The sequence below is a fragment of the Coturnix japonica genome, chromosome 9 (assembly GCF_001577835.2).
Source record: "Coturnix japonica isolate 7356 chromosome 9, Coturnix japonica 2.1, whole genome shotgun sequence".
In the NCBI taxonomy this organism is placed as follows: Eukaryota; Metazoa; Chordata; class Aves; order Galliformes; family Phasianidae; genus Coturnix; species Coturnix japonica.
In genome coordinates, this window is record NC_029524.1 from 10,377,918 (window position 1) to 10,392,821 (window position 14,904).

The following is a 14,904-nucleotide window of genomic DNA, read 5'->3' on the forward strand; positions in this document are numbered from 1 at the left end:
AATGCCTATAGAAGAGAGAGGAATCCCTATCCTTATTTCAGCAGAGCAGCGACCTGTATCCCAAAAGCAACTTGAAGAGCACAGGTAAAAAGAAAACCATCTCTCAGCATCAGCATGAGGCTGTATCTTTTACAACTGGGTGCCATCTGATTGGGGCACAGAATTTTAATACGAAGTTAACATATTTCAGCCTGGTGCTTTAAACCTATTATCAGTGCGCTGTACCATTATTCACCTCACTATCTGGATCACAAGATTGCATTTTACTTATTTTTTATCTCCTTTGTGGGTAAAACAGGCATTTCAAAGCAGAGAAAAAATTTATTTGTCCAACTTTTGCAGTGATTCATGACACAGTTATAAAAATACTTATTTAACTACACACTGGTTATATTGGTATTGTTTCAGAGAATAGAAATTTGGAGAGTTGGTGGTGTATTTACAATAGGAACTTAAACTATCACATGCATGGATATGTCAGTACTGAATTTTTTTAAAGTGGATTTATGTCGCCCTATGGGGCTTAAGGGGATAGTGATTATTATACACTGAGAAATGTGCATTTAGCTTATAAAACCAATGTCCCACAGAGGTGACCATTCTAGAAAGACCAGCAACATCACTTAAGTAAATTAATTTTGAAGTACTGTCCTGTCACTTCATGCCTCTAGGCCAATCACTCACTGGTGGAGACATCCTAGTTTTGGATTAAACCAGCTCAACCATGCAAACTGTAGCCACTGCATGGGAATGAGCATCTGGGATTGACAGCTCACAGATCTTGGCAATAGAGGCCACAAGTCCAATGACATAATTTTTATTTAGAGTAAAATTCTAGTGGCATTTTGGTAGAATCAATCTTCAGTAAATATTTATCAGAATAAACCCAGGAGGCCTGATGCTGAACTCACTCACTTTCCTTACAACCTGGAAGTAGCAACAGAATTACACTGATGCAATTCAGAATAATATCCTATGGCTGGAAGCAAACATGGGTACGGAAAGATGGAAACAGTCTTGTTCACAGGCTCAGCAAATACACAGTAAGCTGTCTCTCATTTTATACTTTCAGAGATGTCAGGGATTTAAAGTTCCTCTCTCTATTGGTGTTTCTAACTAAAAGTGAGAACTGCAAAATATATAGCATAAAACAAAACCACCGAGTGGCTGATAGCCAACAGGGACCGAGAAATGGCACAACACAGATGCAAAATATATTAATTGCACCTGTTCTTACAAGGGAAAGAATAGAGCATTCATCCACCTACACACCTTTAACTTTGCTCACCTCTTCTCTTTTTAGTTTTCATACGCATGTTGAGCAGGCTGAAGTTGAGGTCTCCTTACTGCAGCCTTACCAGGAGCTTTCCGTGTGACTGTGCTGACAGTGACTCAGCCGGCCCCAGCAACATCTCCAGTAACTCTCATTTGTCTGGAATACACCTACTGGTGCTATAATTTAAAGAAATCAATTGCAGTTTGAAGTCTGACAATTTGCACAGGCACAGTAATAATCTCATAGTCACAGGCCTCCTCCCATACCACTTTCATTGTCACCTTTTTACATTAAACACAAAAAGGTTTTCAGTAAACATCAGTGCTAAGTGCTATTCCATTTAAATGGACATAAATTATTCAACTACAGCAATTATTGCAAAAATGTAACTTTTAATTTGAGGAGGAAAAAACTCCCTTAATTGCTACATTCAGTAACTGTTCTTTTATACTCACCATGGACTTAGAAGAGAACAGTAAAGGAGTGAGGAATCCTGTTGCCAAACACAGCCCCTAAATTACTGGCATGTCTATGGAGCTTTCTACTTTAATGCAGTTAGGAAGAATAGTTCATCACTAATGATTTGGAAATACAGACCACATAGATCTTTGATTCAAAGCTGAACAGCTTTAAGATTGTGTCATGCTTCCTTGCCCCCTCCCCCCCCCCAAGACACATACAGATGTAAAAAAAACCAAACCAGTATTAATAACACCAAAATACCATACCAAGTGCAATGGTTTCTCTGCAAACTCTATCACCTGTTTATTTCTCACCCTCAGTACTAACACTAAATTGGGGCTCATGAATTATTCATGAGGGTCCCTTTAATGGGATCATTTTTTCTGACTACCACTGACACTAATGCTAAGAAAAATCTCTTGACATTAATCTTGGGTTGAAGAAAGCCCCAAACACCTAGTTTTCTTCTGAATGTTCCCTTTCCTCCTATTTAACACATTGCAGAAAACAGCAAGTCTGCATCTCTGTTATGCATGAGTGTGGGCATGGGTGGGTAGAAGGGAAGATACAAGGTTGGAAAGGAAATTTGTAGCATTAAGATTTTCACTTTGGGGACTCTGGTCCAGCTCACATTAAATTCAAATTAAAGTTTCCCATTGCCAGTCCTGGATAGAAGAATCAGGTCCCAAAGCCTTGCCCTTTTTTTTGCACATGCACCTAATCTCTATGAAGGAAATGGGAATATCTGCTTGAAAAAGACAAACAAGTTATGAATCTATAACTACATTATTTTAGATAAACCATCTAGAGTTTATTAAAGCCTTTTTTTTCCCCATTATTTTTTAGCTATTCTGATGATTAAGTGATTCAGGGTGTTTTCCAGGGCTGATTACAAGGATAATGGGCTCTAGTCTTGCAATTGCAAACATGACCATCGACAGAGGCATAAGAAGCCAAAAGTAGGTGCTGGCAGAAGACTTCTGCAAAATGTTATCCAAATTACAGCCCTTTGCTAAAAGGAAAAATCTCTTTAAGATGTTTTGATATATGAAAAAAAGCTTTGTTAGAGAACTGTGAAATGCAGTCTAACCCAAAGCTTGTGAGAAAGGAACGTATGATACAGATATCCACCTCCCCTCCCTACACGCTCCTTTGGTCACACTGATAAAAGTACTGACTTTCCTCATTGTGTTTTTTTTTAATAATATACCCAAACAGCAATACATTTATTTTTCCAGCTGTAGCTTTTTGACATCTATAATGGTTTAGTGTCTAAATCTGACAACATTTGTAACAAACTGGTGACTGTTACTGCTGGAATGTGTCCTGAAGGCTTTTTCTGTCGGAGGAGATGACAGTAACTTTTCCCATGCAGATTAAGCTGGTGTTTACAGATTTGCCCTGGGTGTGCATTTTTATCCAGCTGTGATCAAGTAACACTGCCTGATGAGTGCCAGACAGATCTCCTGATACGAAAGGCTTACATGCCCAGCACTTCTGCACAGAACATGGTTCTTAATCTGGACACTACGGCAAAGATCAGTTATTATCTGATTTTTATTTTGCCTTTATTTGTATATACCAAGGCAGAGCACTCACATGAGAATGTGAAAAGCTTAAATGCTTAAAAACCACCTTGTCAACACAAAATAACACAATGTGGATTTAAAGTATTTTTGATCAAACACTCAGTTTGAAACACTGAGTCCTAACTGAGCATTTTAACACAAAAAGAATTAATAAATAGGGTGGATATTTCCCCAATTTAATTTATTTATTTATTCCTTTTTCCCCCCTGTTGAGTAACATTGCCTTGAATGCTACACATATGAATCAGTGATATGGCAAATCACAGCCTCAGCAGCATATAACCTTTTAGCAGTCAACAAAAGTATGAGGTCAAGAGGTTGTCTGCCTTTGTGGGCAACCCACATTGCACAGCTATACACATTACAGTGATACTTTGAGAAGTGCTACTAGGGGTTGCATGTTGCTTTCTCAGAACTCCTGGCTGTTCTGACTGGGAGAGAAGAAGCTCCGTTTCCCAACATCTGATGCTGATACCAAAAATACATTAATATGCCAAAATAATACTCATAAAAGTAGCGTTTAGCTTCATGGACCAGATCAGCTTTTTTTATCAGCATTTTTACTGCTTTCAGAACAAATTATCCATATTTATTTTAGTGCATATGTAACAACACTTTTCACTTCAAAATCCCACACAACTCACACGCCTTTCTTGCACTTGTTCTAACTTTTGCACAGGCAAGTACTAAGAAACTGATCTGCCATCCCATGCAGCAGCCTACTTTGTGTTATCTAATGAGCCTTACAAATTGCAAGACAGCTTTTTCCAAAAGCCAATGGTTAGAAGGTACTCAATGGAAAAGGTCAATCTATCAATCCATCCATCCATCAACCTGCGTATATTTCAAGTTTATACCAACAGCTGGTGTAAATCATTTCAATACTGGCTGTATTTGAACTTATGAACTGAAGCTGCAGAAAACAGTGGAAAAACTGATTCAGGAGTCTGCATATAGTCAGTATTGCCTAGAGAATATTTTTATTCCTTTTTAACTGCATTTGTCAAAGCGTGAACCGGTGAGCTCAGTTTTCAGCACTGAGTTATACAAAACTTCCCTCCTCTAGTTCAAATGTGGTCAGGTCATTGGTGACTGAAAGTCATTGCCATCTGATGGCTGACTGGTGACTTAGACAGAACATGCTGGTGGGCTTATCCAGATTCACTGGGCAGATGTCCATATCACAGAACACACCACTACAATTTGTTCTCTTCTTGGCAATTGTAGCTGAGAAACCAAGGAATAAATGGGCATATCTCCTCCTCCCCCAAACCATCATTTTCATTCAACTGGCAGGGTATTACAAAGGAACTTGCACTTGGAATCAACAAGAATAGGGAATACACAGCCATTTTACTCACTGTTGAATTCATAAATTAGAATATATAAGCAGTAGGCCTTGCCAGTTGCAAATTGCTCTTTGTTCCTCTGTTCTGGTGAGCATGGAACAAACAGCACACAGGTACAGCAGAGGTTTCTTTGTAGTGTGTTTGCACACATGCTATAAGGGTGGATTAAAAGATACAGCCCCAGAAACCTGTTGAAGCCTTCTTTGGTCACCAGCTAAAGCTGAGTATACACTGTACACGTTCCCTATATAGAGTTCCTTTTGTATGTTTGTATAGAAATGACCCTATGGGTATATAAAGAATCTCACTGACAATAATTTGACTACTCCATAAAACTACAAACTAAGTTATTGCATTTTTAAAAGAAATATTATTTTTAATGAGCAATTAACTCATGGAAAGCTTTTCAATTTTTGCTACTCAGTTCTAACATGCTAAGCCTGTAATATTCATCAAATTATAAGGAAGAAAAAAAAATCTGCATTCTGACCAGATTTTGAAAGCACAATTTAAGTTGCTCTTTGACTACAGCTATAAAACGTGGAAACTTGGAAGACTGTTCTCCTCTGAAAAGTTTTCCTGGCTTTACTGAAAATTTGGTATGTGACCATATGATTGTGAGTAATTAAACAGCCAATAACACTTACAGACCACATTTTAAAAGAAAGGCTAGTTATCTAAATGCATTAAAAGATGGTTTTAAATCACATCACAATTTCATTTGCACTGAAGTTGAGAAATCTAAGCAGCCTCACATTCATTTCAGAACACATTTTTCCTGTCATAACCGTCCCCATTTAGATCCTAATTCATGTTAAAAAGAAGGTGAATCTTTTTTTTTTTTTTCCTTTTCTTTCAGACAGATAACTAATGAATTAGTTAACAAACTCAGTTAATGACAGTTTCAGCTTTGGAAAATAATACTATACATTACTATCTGATTTATCACAAAACTCATCTACCGGAGCTAACCTGAGGTGTCATCCATATAAGTATCTGTCCCAGAATCATTGTTATTATTATTTTTTTAATTGTCAGCAGTAGCATGAGTGCATACATTTAATTTATTTATTTCTTCATTCATCTCAATGAACACTGGATTTTATCCTTTAGTGCACAAAAAAATAAATCTCCACAGAGATTTTCATTGCGCTTATTTATTTAGAAGGACTCGCTGTACTACTTAATGTTTGATTTGCTGGGGAAGATGTGGGATATTTAGCAGTCACCTGCCTGTTATTCATTTAGCTAGGAGCTTGTACTAGCTTTGCCCTTCTTAAAATTATTTTCAGGAGACTTAATTTTCACCTGCATATATACCAGCTGGCAGCACGCTATTCTTCTTCAATATGCTGACAAGTAAACCAAGAATCTCTGTACTCATTTTATAAGCATCACATAAAGATTACTTATGAACACAACAGCCAAGGCTAGATATGAACTGCTTTTCCCTGTGATGAAAGGCCAGTGTCCGATCAAATGAGCCATCCAGGCCCTAAATTGGCTTTACAAACATAGTTTTAATCTCTTCATTGTCTGACTTCACGGCATGGTATTGCTGCCCTTAAATGAAACATACATAAAAACGGTTAGTACAGCTGGTCAGAAAATGTGCTTGAAGTTTAGAATCACATATCATTGTTTATACAGATGACTATTTGGGATAGACTTCAATAGAATTCGACTTTACTAGCAAAGGAGAAGGCTTTGGCAATAGCATAGGGTGATCAGCAACAGCAACTCATATTTTCCAACTGAGATCAATGTGGCCTTTTATCCATTAATGCAGACCTAAATATCACCCGACAGATATGAATAGAAGACAGTGAAAATGTGAGGAAGAAAAGTCTGGAGTAGTCAGATGTAAGAGACTTGTTTCATATTCCAATTCATTTTAGTACTCTACAGGAAAGCAGCCTGTTTCTACATTTTCAATTAGCATACCCTAGATATGGACTGAAAATGCTTCTTTTCTGCTAACACAGATGCTTTTTTGTTCGCCTATTTAGAACCTGTGTTCATAGAATTGGATTTTGACAAAATCCTTGGAAGCATGTTAGCAATGCATCCTTGTGAAATGTCAAGAAAGGGGTTTGTTTGGAATGGAAAGTTGCCGACACTCACTCCAAGTCATCTGGATGCCAATTTAGATATTTAAATACTAATGCCAGGCTGGGCAAAGAGGAGAGGAAAACCCCAAAACAACAAAATCACAACCCAAACTGAGAAAGCTCCCAGCCCCGTGCATATTAAATCAAACTAAAAATAAAGATGACGGCAGTATCTGCGAGCAATTTGGGTGGTCAGAAAACAATGGTGCCCTCTGGTTTGAAAACAGTGTTTAGTGTTTGCACTGTTCTTACTTGTCACAATAAATTTGGACAGGGTTCCTGTTTCCTGAATTGACTGAAGCTTTTCATTCTTTAAATTTCTAATGTGTTATGTCACATCTTATTGTATTTCATGGTGTCACATTGCATTATTTTGCATCATTGTCTCTGAAGTTGATGAAACACAACACAGCAGCACATGACAAAAAGGAATAAGCTGTTGGTTATACAGAGCAAGTATTGTTATTCAATATCTGTTAGATGCAGTAGTAGTTAGATGCAGATAATCTTGAACTTTTAATAGTTGTAACACCTCAATCAGATAGTGAGAAACCTGCTCAAATTACTGATTTATTGGAAAGCGAGGCCCCTCTCCTGGGAAACACAAGGTTGTCGTTATTTACTTGGTATCAGAGTATGCTGCCACTGCTTTTCAACCTCTGTATTGTTAATTTGTAATGATTAGAATGAGATTTGAGACATACTAGGGTAGAGAATTTCTCAGAACGCAATAATGAGAATATCCATTTGAGACAGCATTAAAGGCACAATATGACTGTTTTGATTTTACGGAACAAATACAGTACATAACCTTGGGACTATTTCCATTCATTATGATTAAGCCATGTCATTCAACAGAGAGAAAACTGTGTTCTTGCCCCCCTCCTCCGCCTCACATTGTTCTTGTTGAAAGCAATGCTATAAAACTGCAGATTTATGACCTAACAATTGTGGCCTGCTTAAGACAAGAGAATATTTATATTTGGAGGGGGAAAAAAGAAGAGCTTTGTGTTATAAAATATCAAAGTTTGTAATCTACACAAAATAAGTAAATAAACAAAAAAATAAATAATCCCGCCATTATTGCAGATTAATTCAGAGTCTGTCTTTCAATGGACTTGTTTTTACCTCTGGATGTGTTTTCTGAATGGATCTGACTGAAGGTGTTGCATATTACCTAATGATTAATTAAGAATTTTTGCTGTTATATAACACATTTGTTATAAAGAAACATGGTAGTTTTATTTCTTTTTCATCCCATTGTTCTGGTCACTGCAAGACATGGGCTGCTGTTGCTGTTTGACAACAGATAGACTAAATGTATTATGTAGTATTGGTATTGCATTAAGGAGATAATGTTATAAAATATATCCACAAGTACAATGAAAAATGTGCTAGAAATTATAATAAACCAAGGAAAGGTCTATGGAGCAAACTGCCTGAAAAAAAGGGCACAAGGCTGACCAGAAGTTAAGTTCAAGAACTTGCCAGCACATGAATTACATGGCATAAACCCAGTTAATAAAACTTTCCAGCTCTGTGTTTACTCCTACACTCCTGTACTGATGGCTCTGGTGTCTAGAAACATCCTGCACACTTCTTCTCCAAATGTATTCACAGACAATTTATGTCCATTTGTTCTCATGTCAAAATTATCATTTAATTTCATGAGCCTTTGTTTCTCCCATGGGTTTACCTCATCATATATTTATAGACAGCAATTGTGTCCCTTCTCAACCTTGTTTTACTGGGCCCAGCTTCTTTTCAGACAGTCAGCCTTTCCTCTGATCACTACATTACTCACTTTTTGCGCCAGTTTTAAAAAATAAAACAAATATATATATATTTGTACTGCAGTCACAGATATTCAGAATTTAAGGTGATGTCTAAAAAGCATCTTGATCCATGGTCTGAATACTCCATTTGCTCCATTAAAAACATTTTCCTCGATATATCTTTAAATTGCATTTTCCCTTTCCGTGGTCTAAGTGCGCTGTTAGTTCATAGTAATTCTATGATTGACTATTAGAACTAGGTGGTTTTCCTCTGTCATTTCCCACTGATGAGTCTACAGTTCATAGCAGATACTTTTCATTAGTCCCGAAGTGCATGACCTTGCAGAGCATGACCTTAAATTCCATCCCATTTCTATTACCCCAGACTTCAAGGTCATTCAGTTCTTCCTGTGTAATACCCAATCCTCCTCTGTATTCGTGACATCTCCCAGTTTTGTATCATCGGCAAATTAATTAGTACACTCCTACTTTTTCTGCCTAGGTCATTAAGGAAAATATTAAATAAAATTAATCCCCAGACCAATCCTAAAGGAACTCCACTAGTAACTTTTCTCCAGAGAGAGAAAAAAATCCTTTCAACTTAACACACTCTCATCTCCTTTCCAGACACTTCCTTACTTATATTACAGTCCTGATACTTGTCCTTATCTTTTCCAATTTAACTAATAATTCCCCATGTAGTAATGTACCCAACACTTGACTAAAACGCAGATAGGTTGAAACTAATGCATTTGCTTTATTTCAAAAATCAAGTTGTCACTGAAACAAAGGATTAAGATAACAAGTTTATCTTTATGATTTTTTAAAAATAAATTTGTGTTCCACTCAATCTCATTTTTCCCATTTTGAGCTTTTTTAAAATTTATTTTATTCTTAAAGTCTTCATTTGATTTTTTTTGAGTCACACCTACATTACCTTTAATTTTTACTCTACCCTTAGTGCACAGTGATTCTCTTGTGCATTCCCTTCCTGATATGACTGAAAAAGCTTCTGTTATCAGTTTAATTTGGTTTGCTGTACCTAACACTGCTTGACTTTTTCCAGTTTACTGAATCGTTAATCTTTATGAAGTACCAAGGTGTACCTTTTTATTGCTGGCCTTCTTCCCCCTACCGCCATTCCTTATTGAGCTTTTATTATTTCTTGTAAAATGTATGAGGCAGTAATTTACCTGCTAAGACATACAGTCCCACACATTAGTCCTCCTGGCTGGAGGTAGATCACCTTGTTGGTTTAGTAGTTCCCTGATAAGGATATAACTTGAGTGAGAAATAACTGGGCCTTCCTGTTAGCAGCATTCATTTTCTTATTTAGGATAAGCAAAGAAGTCTTTCATGAAAGGGAAACAGATATTAGGTTTTAGCATACATTGTAAAGACTTCTCTGCCTACTTAAGTGCATCACTGGTGCTCCTTATCAGTTTTCTAATAGGGACTGCTCTGCCATCCTTGTGATACCAAACCATCCATTCTCACCTGCACACTTGTTGCATATTACTAGCCATTATATCTTTCTTTCCTCCTAGCTTTCACACAGTAAGACACCAAAACCTGAGTGCCAAAAATGGCAAAGGGACTGTCAGCAGACAAGGTTGATGCAGTAGCATGCATCTGTTAGGGAGGGATGTCAAACTTTACTGCTCTGGGGATTCAAACACAATCACAAGGATATCAGTTACGTCTTTGACTCATGTTTCCCTTGCTCAGGCCAGGCAAAATAAGAAAAAAAACACATACGTTCTATATGAGAATATATGAAAGAAATATCAGAAAGACTTTTTTTTCAAAATAGAGCTATGTGTATATATATTACTCCGTGTATATTCTCTATTGGTAGAAGATATATTGAGATAATATGTATAATTAAGTTTATATTATAAAATAATGTCTTTTTCATAGGATTAAAGTTAATGACTCTAGATACCTATTTGCAAGTAACAGAAACATATCCTGAATGTCCTGTACTACTTTGTCACTCACCCAGATAGAAATCCTTGACAGCCTCTCATAGATCTATCAAACTTGAATACTTTTATACCATCTGCAAACAGTGACACCATCTGAATCATCCTCCACCCTTTATAAGTTAATCACTTAAAGACTATTTCAGATGAGGGATGCTCAATATGGCTTTTTGGAAATGCAGATATAACACATTGATCACACAATCTTAATTCACATTGTTGTTTGAGCTCCTAAAACATTGTATTTACTCTCATCAAAACTGTATTAATGTTTACTTACTTACCTGGAACCAAAGTTAAACTTCTGCAATTTCACATTTGAGTTCCATCTGGAGAAGTATCATCTGCTCCTCACAATTAGATCCTGTTGATTTACTCCTGTTTGTTCCAAAATCTCTTCTACAGACTTTTCAGTTGAAAATAGCTCCTTATATTCACATCTTGCAAGAATGAACCTGGAAGAAAAGGATATCCTGATACAGTTAATACTAAATACTGATTTAAGACTAACTTTTCTGCTGTGAATTTATGTTACTTAAAATCTCCATTTATATTTTCAATGTTGAACTTCAGGAATTCCATTCAAGACATTCAGCAGACTGCTGAACCCCTTGTACAGATACTGGAGATGATCAAAAACATCAGCTGGGTTTAACAAACCTGCCCAATACAACATGCAAGTCACAACCCTCCAGACTGATATTTCTTCTTTACAAACTACTCCCAGCACACACCTAGTGTTGGTACTGAATACAGTTCAAGAAAAATGAAATCAAACCAGGTATGGGGATAACACAGAAACATTTTTTATTGATGGAGAAACCTACTCAGTCTTAATATAAGACAGAAGTAGATAATAATATTCAGTATGTCACCAACTTTACTGTCTTTGATCCAACCCTCTGTAAAAGATCTTTTTTCCTTCCTCGTGTAGTGCTATCATTTTTACATATATTCAGTGCCAGTCATCCACCGTCTGTATCACAAATTAAAAAAAAATAAGTACGCATTTCTGCTCTTCAGAAGGATGTAAAATGTCTATTAATTATATATCAGCCATATGTTTTCAACTGTAGACATAGAGTTAAAAAGGAGTTTTCTGATAGACGTATCATTTACTGAACTGAATGGATATTTAAATCCCAGTTGTCTGAAGAAAGGGGAATTGAATGTCTAGTGTCTGTCTGTAATATCTCATTGAAATGAACAATACTGTGCACTTACAGAAGAAAGAAAATTGCTTGGACAGGTAATATGAATTCCAGACATGTTAGTGATTGCTTTGCTTTGCCATTTTTGAAGCGTCAAATTTTTAAATCAGCATTATTCACTTCTAATTAATAATATCAATAGTCTAAACTCAATTTTCCCTGTAATTGCTTTTTCACGTGCCTTTTCCATATATTCTTACTCTAAGTCAGTATGTAGGCTTGAGAGGCCTACAACTTCACGTTTATAGTTCAGCAGCACTTATAGCTCAGCAAAGACCTTAAGCTGTGCTTTTCAAGTTTTATTAAAAACTAGTTCCTATTCCATACTGATTTTCCTGCTGTGCATATGAAAACGCCAAAAGCATTTTGGGGGATATTAACAAATTTCAACAGCACAAAACCAATCCTACATTTTGCAGATAATTAGACCTTCTGAAATAATTTTGAAAAGGCAGTTTCCTTTGTGATCTGTGAGTAATTCACTTTCATGGACACATATCCCTTCTTAGAACTGGCTAGGGTAATTTACACATTACAAGGCTTGTAGACATAGTTGGCCACTTATCCAATGCTAATAAATTGAAAACGTGTGTGCATGATTTAACAGAGAAAGGAAGATGTGAATGTAACGCAGGTAATTGCTGAATTACAGTTCTGCTTGTGGCAGCTAAAGAATACATGAATAGAGCTATCTGGAAGACACAAGTTACTTTGCATCAACTTTCAAAATGTTGATTTTTCTTCTATTTGAAAACAACCATATGACTATTTTTAAGAGAATGCCTAGTGTCTGTTTCCAGGCAAAATGATTCTGCACATTCATGTTTGAGCTTGTATGTGGGGAGGGGATGCAAGACTGGATTCTTCCTCAGTGCATCCACACTGAAAATTAGAGAAATAAATGAGCCGATCTGTAAAAATGAAAGATTTTTGCTTTTTTGTTACAAATATTTCTGCAAATTATTTCTACAAGTCTCTCCATCCCACTGGTCACCAGATAAATTCCAGTGCCTAACTTCACAGAAAGTCACTTCTAGATTTGATTCTCTTTTATTGGGAGTGAACCTCTGCAGGTTCACAAAGAGCTTCAGTTTTCAAGAGCTCTCTACTTCAAAAGAAGAAATCTTCTCTTTCTTTACCAGGGTCTCATTCCGGCCTCTGTCAGCATCAGGTGTTTTGCCAAGTTTTTTACAAAGTCTATGGGAAAAAATAAGCCTGAGAGCTCTTAACAGAGGTGGAAGTTTGGGAGAGAAAAGGGAAGATAGTTGAAGACTACAGAAGTGCTGTATTGTGGCACATAGGTGATGCAGCAAAGAGCTTTCTCATCTTCTGTGTGTAGTTTTTCTTTGCTCTGGCGAAACCTTTTTTTTCTTTTTTTCTTTTTCTTTTCTCTTGTACTATTTGATCCTGAATTCGTCCCATCCCTATCCGTTTTTATATGGACACGTATGGAAAAATCTAACCCCAGACAACTCTCATGCAGAAAATGGAGACATAAACTGAACAGTGAGGAGCAAATGTCATAATTACAGCAGTAAAATCTTGAAAATACTGTAACACTGAAAGCGGCTTGAAATTGTGCCACAGGAACCAGCACAGAAATGGAGTCAGCAAATACAAGCATTGTGTTTCTTGTTTAAACAAGCAATATTAGCCATAGTAAAGAGCAGTAGATAAAAGTGTCCAAAGTGCACAGGCATTCTTCTCCCTAAATTTTCACAGATAAGAATTTTTTTAAAAGTATGAGTAACTGTTTCAGTCTGCATTTAATTATGGAAATTCCTATGGTGGGTCATGTCAAGAAGCCTGAAAGAGGTGTAAAGACTGAGAGGCCTAACTCAGCAGTTATATATTCCTGTTCGAAGAGAAATCTGAAAGCGTTTGTCAGACCTTTGTTTTTCACCATCTAAAACAATTCCCATTATGAACCACTGAACTAACTTTCTGAGCTCTTCATATTTATTTTTGAGGCATTAATAACTGATATGCTGTACAATTACTTTGTACTGAGCAGACAAAGTATTTCAAACACAGCTCAACATTTCCTGCCTTCCTTCTTAATTCAGACATTCTGGAAATGGTGCCATTCTTATCCCACCTCCTATTATTTCTGTTCTACATCTCTGGAGGCTTCAGATCTTCCTGCCGCCCATCCAACATGGTCTTTGAATATCCCTCAACAACTCACACCAGCCACTGGCTTCAGAATCAGCCCTCAGCAGCCCAGCACTACCTTGGAAAGTGGATGACATTATTGCCATTGATCGCCAATGGAGCAGGGGATCTGTGTTAGCTGAAAAGGCGTCTAACTCTTCAGTATTGCCTCAGTTCACGGTGGTTCTTTTTCTGTCTCCTGATATTTTATTACAGCAGAATCATTTTAATTGGCACATGCTGGTGGAAACAAAACTGCATCTGTTGAGGGCCAGATTCTAGCACTCCTGCTCAGGTGGTACAAGTCCCTTGTTCTGGACTGTGTCCATTGAAATCAAGGGATCTGCCCAATTGTTAAAGGTTCATAGGAACACATTGTTCTGATAGGTATTCACTTTTATTCCATAATATGCTTTAAAAATACACACTGTACAAACCATTAAAAAAACTTCTATTAAAGTAAGTTTTGCCATAATAGAGCAGGGAAGCAGCAGGAAGTGAACAAAGGCTACCCAGCATGACACTTATGCTAGAAAACACCAATTCACACCTGTTAACTACTGTGAATAAAATCTTTGGAATCAGTTCCTCAAAAAAGTCAAAGAAAGAAAGAAAAACTGTTCACCATGAAAGCAAACGGGAACCTCAGGTGTGCTGCTGAAAGCTCACAGAGTCAGATCAGCATTTATAATCAGTCACTTCTGAGACTACCTGAAGGAATGGAAGGAGAGGACTTGGCAGGTACACAAAGTACACACAAGCACTGAAGAATTGGTCCTCATAATTTTGATGTGAAATAGATGATAATACCACCAGGTCCCAGGCAAAGATACAATGTTCTAAACTAAAAGTTCAGCTAGAGCTTTGGTCCTAGGAGATAATTATAAAGCTATCTGACCTAACAGACCCAACCTAATGAAATGAGTACAGCTGAACTGAAAAGAAAAATATACAGTTAGATTCAAAACAGGGTACCTGATCTGTGACTGATA

At 36.9% G+C, this 14,904-nt stretch overlaps 1 long non-coding RNA gene across 1 annotated transcript in view; it reads right to left on the minus strand.

Annotated features, from left to right (window-relative positions):
• LOC107318292 overlaps positions 1-14,904 on the minus strand; it is a 108,135-nt gene that overhangs the window by 38,818 nt on the left and 54,413 nt on the right. The window contains exons 11-12 of the long non-coding RNA XR_004308396.1: positions 10,832-11,002; positions 1,289-1,452 (exon numbers count right to left, since the gene is read on the minus strand). This is a non-coding gene — a long non-coding RNA (uncharacterized LOC107318292). The remainder of the gene's footprint in view (positions 1-1,288; positions 1,453-10,831; positions 11,003-14,904) is intronic.